This window comes from Lygodium microphyllum, chromosome 18 (assembly GCF_053477565.2).
Source record: "Lygodium microphyllum isolate KBCC chromosome 18, Lygodium_microphyllum_v1.1.10, whole genome shotgun sequence".
Classification (NCBI taxonomy): Eukaryota; Viridiplantae; Streptophyta; class Polypodiopsida; order Schizaeales; family Lygodiaceae; genus Lygodium; species Lygodium microphyllum.
The window spans coordinates 127982527-127989834 of record NC_141152.1 but is presented as its reverse complement, the minus strand read 5'-3'; the positions used below and the strand labels follow the sequence as shown (position 1 = coordinate 127989834).

The window sequence follows — 7308 nt, the reverse complement described above, 5'->3', positions numbered from 1 at the left end:
AATATTGCACAATTATAAGCTTTTCCAAACTCAATAGGAAAAATATATAAACTCAAATATAAGGCTTTTGTTCTACATCCAAACACTAAGCCGCAATGCCTATCTAGTTGTGCGTTTAGATCTAATACATTGATAGCATTGATAGGTCCAATTGTTTGTATCAAACCACTCTGAAAAGGATAGATGCTTGTATTGTAATGCCTTGCTTACTCTTGCTTAGAGTCCCGATCATGGAAATAATCTATCGTGTTTACACATGGCCTATGAAAAGATTGTGTGAAGGAAAGGAAATTCTCCCATGTGAAATCTTCATATGCCCTTGGATTGGCTTCACTCCTTAGGTTGCGAAAGTGTCATCTCAAATGGTCAATTCAAAAAGAAAGCTATAGACTTTCTTCCAACAAAGTCATTCACAAGAGCCCTATGTACACCACTCTTGCAGTGTTTGTTTGTGATGGCCTAAACCAAAAAGCCCATGGAGGGTAAGCACACCATAAGTACATATTGGAAGGAGGAAATTAAAACCAACATTTAAGGAGATGCACTTACCATTAACGTGTCACTGATGTTTATGACAAATGCATCCTTTTGTGGAGGGACAGTATACCATGTGTTTTCATGGCACACTTGGAGCCCTGCAACCTCATCCTGGTGCAATATTGTAAGTGTTGATGGATCTGTGAGGGGCCCAGTCCCCAATGTGAGAGAAGGTTGGCGACAAGATGGATAGTAGTTTAGACGCAGAATAGAACTGTTCTCTTCAAAGTATTGTCTCAATGAGCTGCATTGTAGACCTAGGGCGAGTCCAAGGACCTCCAATATCTCAAGCCCTAGCTTCACCATTTCTTTACAATATTTCTCGAAAGTCGAGCTGCAACCCACAAAAGCAAGATTTTTATTAACCATGTTATCATACAAAATTAACTCTAATAGTACAAATAAGCTAACTATAATCTCATCTACTTGAGGCATTGTACTAAAGTCGCTCCTAGAAACATGGCCATGGATATGATCTCTTCATGGTTGGTGGCGTTAATGAGCGGCCCATGAAGACATGAATCGGTAAAACCTTAAACCTGTTTAAACATTTGTTTCAAGGTGAATCGTCACTGATAGCCATACAAACAACGTGAGCCACTAAGACAGGAGAAGGTGAAATTCGAGAGCTTGATCTGAGGGGGCAATCTAATATGTGAAGCTGGAGTCTAATCTAATATGTGAAGCTGGAGTCTGTTCTAATAATGAGTAAATTTAGTATATGGACCTGACGAATTAGACCGACGAGAGAGTTCGTGTGGGGGAATTAGAGTAATAAGCACTAATAATAGTCGCAGAGGCAGATTTTATATGAAGCAGATGAAAAAGGCGACAGCAAAACCTGCAAGCTTGGTGGTCGTCACCCAAGATCTGCTGAAACTAGTGAGAGACGCTGGAAACCGGCGTGGGCTGGGGGGAGAAAGTCTCCTTCAAGGGCAACCTGGACGTGAAACGCCCAGCGAAGCTGCTGCTATACCCAAAGTTCTCACCGGGGACGCGTTGGCCACGCCATGGTTGACCACGTGGAAGAACCCCAGCGTCCGGGCAGCGTGCTGCAAGGCGGCCAGCTGATCATGATATTGATCCACTGCAGTCGACGTTAATGAGGTCGGATCTGCGGAATTAGTCCTCATGGCAGAAGAGCTGGAGAGGTCGATGGTGGGCATGTCCTGCATGACAGGCTGCTTCTCCACGGTGAGCGCCCCTCCTTCGGATTGCGACTGCAGCAGCTCCAGCCATATGAACTCCACGGGGATGCTAGAGGACTGCGAGAAAGTGTCAGTGATGCACGATGTGGAAGCTGCTGCAGGGGCTGGATGCAGTTGCTGAGGAGCGACCGGGGGAGACGCCATATTCGCAGTACTGTCGAGACGCAGAGGGCCTGCAGCTGAGTATTATAGCTGCTGCTGGGCTGCTCTAATTCTTTGTACCTCCGAACTATCTGAGTGGCCGCAATGTAGGAGCGCGGATCCGTATTTATACCAGGTCAGATCACGTAGCCCCTGCGCCCATGACTTGTGAATTACCATATTTCACATGACCGCAGACGATCATCTTTCTCACCCTTTCACCTCAATCGAGGCGCTTGTTTGTTTCTCCGCGCCACTTTGTTGCGAGGCAGCAGCTGCTGTGAGAGCCCGCACTCGGCCTTGAATGATGATGCCACGTGTGTATTATTATTCCTGCAATGGAAGTCGAAGAGTCGGTCCATCTCCATGAACGAAACAATGTTTAGGACCGCGCGCGCCGAGCGCAGACAAATCTCGTCTCTCACTCACTGACAAATCTCGTCTCTCTGAGAGAGAGAGAGAGAGAGAGAGAGAGAGAGAGAGAAATCTCCTCTCTCTCTCCCTCTCGCGTGCGGATATGATGATGGAAGCAGGCCTGCTTTTTGACGTTAATGGATGCCCTTCGTGAGTATTTTAGGGGACGTTCTAAAATCATCGTTGCCCTTCATTTTACCCATTGTGACGTGGAAGAAAAAAAACCCCTTCAAAATTTACTTTTTCAAAAATTTAAGGATAAATCAGTGCAATTGTGTAGCCAAAGGTATCTATAGATGTATTTTAGGGGACGTTCTAAAATCATCGTTACCCTTCATTTTACCCATTGTGACGTGGAAGAAAAAAAACCCCTTCAAATTTTACTTTTTCAAAAATTTAAGGATAAATCAGTGCAATTGTGTAGCCAAAGGTATCTATAGATCCGGATTCCCCACATTTCAATAACTTAAAAAGTCAAGCTCTAAAACTATTATAGGTAACTACAAATAGTACTTAAGGCTTAGAATCTCAAAATATCCAAGGTAATCAACCACTTTGACATGCCACTAGAAAACACAAAAGACAAAACACTCACTAAAGAATGAAGGTACCCAACATCATACAACTTGCATTGCTCAAACATCATATATCCTGCGTGCTTTAGCATCTTGCCAAATCTCAAAAACTCGATCCCATTCCACATCATCTAGCTTTGGTCCTGTAAGTGCAACACGCATGAGAGCATCCAAAGTTTTGATCAACATTGATGTTCTTCTTGCATCCTTAATCATATTTTGTCATGAGAAACCTCTTTCATATGTCACAGTGCTTGCTGGAATAACAATAGTAGCTTGCCATAGCTTCATCATATTAGGAAAGCTTTCTTGCCATTCTTTCATTAATGAAAATGCTCTCCATGCTTCTTTCATTGTAAATCCTTCACAATTCAAGCGAAGAGTCTTGGTAAACATAAACAACTCTCGTTCACAAGCTTTTCTATCAACCAAGGGATGTAATGGCTCATCTCCTTCCTCACATGGTTGAAGATGTTGTACCAACTCATCAAGCTATCACTTAGCATTCTTCTCTCTAATTTCATCATCTTGAGCATAAAAGCATGGGCTAAAAAGCTTTACAGCATTAAAGAGTGGAAGATCAGGAAAACGAGCATTTAGACTATCTATCAAACATTGCACATAGTCCATTGCTAGTTGTATGCAAGATTTCAAAGTGCCATCAATGTGTGGTCTTATCATTGGAGTGTCTGGCTTTGCAACATCATTTTTCTTCCCATTAGATGCATCTTCTTTGTCTTTACCTTTAGGAAGCGGCATATATATCAATTCATGTCTATGTATATAGCCATCCTTATCAACCATTTCCAAAAATCCTTTTTTAGAACACTCCAAGAACTTAGATAAGTATGTGGTATCTACTGCAAAATACATGGGCCTAAAAAAGCAATGCTTGAGCTTTGATATAACCACATCAATAGCACTTCCAATGGATGTTAGATCTACCATTTCTTCTTGAAATTTTAGACTCAAGAAATTCAATTCTTTTAAGATATCGGCCATCATATGAATGCAAAAATACACAACAAAATGCCTTGCTTTATTGTACCAATCCACTAACTTTTCATTTTTTCAAGTTGTCAAGATGGCAGGCATTAAGACAACAAGTCTTTCCATCACTTGTCCATGTGAAAGCCATCTGATTGCATGAATTTGTGATGGTCGATGTGCATCTAATTGCATAATCTCTAAAAGTGACATCAATTCATTGTTTCTTTTAGATGAGTTATTGATCCATGAGTACACTTTTTTTGCTAGCTTCTCTATGAATAGAAGCTCTGGAAATATTTTGCAAGCATCTCCAGTAGCCAAAGCTTCTCAATGTGCAATACAGTGCACGGCTATTAAATTTGGCAAGTTTTTTCTAAGAAGCCCAACAACCCCTGTCTCATGTCCAATAATACATGATGCCCCATCAGTTGCCAAGCTAATCATTCTTTACTTGGCTAGACCTCTTGCATCAAGAAACCGCATCAAAGCATCATAATGGTCTTTCTTTTTCCATCTGTTAGTGTCATAATACCCATAAAACTTGACTGCTTACATCCCACACCTTTGCATGCAAGATAAGTACCTTATACTATCAAATGCATCTCAAGTCCTCTATCTGTACTCTCATCCAACATCACTGAGAAATATGGAGATTCTAGCATAGATACAATCTGCATTTCCAACAACTGACTTGACGTTGCCAAAAGGAACTCAATGCTTGCGTATCGACTTGTATAAGAAGAGTACTTTATAGTCCTTGGCATATTTGGAATATTTAGAGACATAGCCAAGTCACAAAGATCTTCAAATGAGGCTATTGAGTTATCCTTCTTGGCAACATAATACATTAGTTTCATGGTAGTCATGATCCTTGCCTTATTTGCATCATCTATTGATGCAATCTGCACTGGAATTGGCTTTGCTTTCTTTTCCACTGCACAACTGTACTTGGCCATTGCCATCTTATGGCCACTAGACAAAGCATGTACCTTGATTGCATCATGTTGCATAGTAATACATCCATCTCCTATACCCCATGGACCGGATACTTTGTACATTTCACACCATTCACATTTCATAACTCCTTTTTCGCCATCCCGCAAAACATATTTGAGCCAAGGAAACTTTTATTTCCATTGGGCTCTGAATTTTCTTATTGAACCTTGTTTTTTCTCTCCTTTGGCATTTGAAGCATTACTTGCATTTCCCAAAGAAGGTTCCCCTTCTAAGCCATTCATATTACTTGCATTTTGTGTGGAAGACGACCCTTCCAAGCCATGCATATCTAAATCCACTTGCAAATCATCATTAAGATCAAAATCAAGAGGAAAAGTAGTAGCTTCCTCAAGAGCCGAAGAGGGAGCTACCCAACCAAACATTGCTTTCAGAGTCTTTTGCCTCTTCATTGTTTTGGGTGCCATTGAGAATCTATACTAAAACACATACATTATAAAGCATTAATTTGCACAAATTATTATTATAATGCTTAAAAAAATAAAGCGATAAAGATTAGATGTTGTACCTTGATCTCAAAAGCAAGAATATCATATAGTTAAAGCCCTTTGAGATTATGGATTACCTCTTCTCCACAAAGTCACTATGGGCAAAAGCCCACCCTCAATATCCAATGGAAACTCCTATAAGATGAAGACTATATCAAATTTAGTTACACTTATGTTTACAACCTATAATCAATCATTTAGAGCCCACATACATCTATGAATTACTTATGCAAATCAACAATCACCAATAATCACCTTATGAGTCTCTTAATATGAGAACTCTACAAGGGAAAACTAGTAGTATAAACAATAAATTCTCACTTATTGAATGATAGTAGCAAGGTTCACATAATACATTTCTTCCTTTAGGTATTTCTTTCTCTATCTTAAGATTCGTGTGAGGCTTGAGCAATTGTTTCTTGATATCAAATCTTTCAAAAATAAATTGCCTCGCTCTCTCTCTCAAAATAAATTGCATCTCTCTCTCTCTCTATTTGGGCTATACATTGATGAGATAGCAGAGTTTATTCAACAGCGAGCCGGTGGAGGTATAGATCTCAATGGAGCCACAGTTCATATCTTACTATATGCAGATGACATTGTGTTGGTCTCAGATTCAGCTCAGGGATTACAGCAGCATTTATTAGTATTGGATGATTTTTGCATACAGAGAGGCATGACAGTGAACCTCGGTAAAACCAAGATTCTTATATTCCATACATCAGCTCAGATACGCAGACAGAGTATTTTCAGGGCAGTAGGAGGGAGTATTGAGGTCACTGGATCATATGTATATTTGGGAGTCACCTTTACAGCAGCTTCATGGATTTTCTCGATGACACAGGCAGCTCGTGACCGCCTCACTAGAGGATACTCAGCATTGGCTCTTATGGAGCGACAGTGTCATCAGGCACATTTCCAGGAGCCCCGCACCAAGGGGTGGCTCTTTGATACTCTAGTCACTCCAGCACTGATGTATGGAGCAGCTATATGGGGACCAGGCCTTGCTGATTATGTATGGACATTGATGGAGAGACCTCAGGTGATCATGATATCTAGATTGATTCGCAGCAAGGCCTCAGTCCCACATGACATTGTGCGAGCAGAGCTTGCCACACCGCCCATGCTAGTCGAGGCATTATTTCAGACAGTCTGCTTCCTACACAGATTTCAGGATATGGACAGAGATCGCATTGCATACAGAGCATATATGGCATCTCAGGAGATGGCTCGAGCGGGGGATACCACATCATGGTATGCACAGACTAGAGCTTGGTTTGACAGACATGGGCTGGACATTTATAGACTCCCACCTCTTCTATATGATAATCAGGCTCCACTTACACCCTCTCTCTCTTTGAGAGGAACAGAGTCATCAGACAGGAGATATGGTATATTTATATACAGAGGACATGGGTCAGTCCTGCACAGCCAATGTCATCGAAGATGGCACATTATTATACACAGTTCTTGAGCATATCAGAGCAGGGATTCATAGAGATTCCGAGATATATGCAGATCTATATGCCACATCGATTGAGAGTTCTTATTGGACAGCTCAGGGTATCATCACATCAGCTTATAATTGAGAGTGGCAGAGCCAGTGGCATCCCACGGGAGGAGAGGATATGCCCCCTTTGCAGATTAGAGGTGGAGAGTGAGGAGCATTTTGTTCTCAAATGCCCGGCATACTCAGAGTTGAGATCTAGATACACATTGAGCAGCTCACTTCAGGGATGTATGACTGATATGGATCAGAGATCATTTGGCCGTTTTCTGGGAGAGGCATGGCACATCAGAGAGCAGAGCACACAGCGGGTCCCAGTCAGAGAGGGGCCCACCCAGATGACTATTACACAGTTCTTTCAGATAGATAGAGTGAGAGCTACTGTACCAATCTCTAGCCAGACCTCCGGGCTCACACTACAGCAGGCTGAGGAC

At 41.6% G+C, this 7308-nt stretch overlaps 1 pseudogene; it reads right to left on the bottom strand.

The window, feature by feature from the left end:
- Window positions 1-206: 206 nt before the first annotated feature.
- Window positions 207-1889, bottom strand: LOC148021363 (gibberellin 20 oxidase 1-B-like; annotated as a pseudogene).
- Window positions 1890-7308: the final 5419 nt, after the last annotated feature.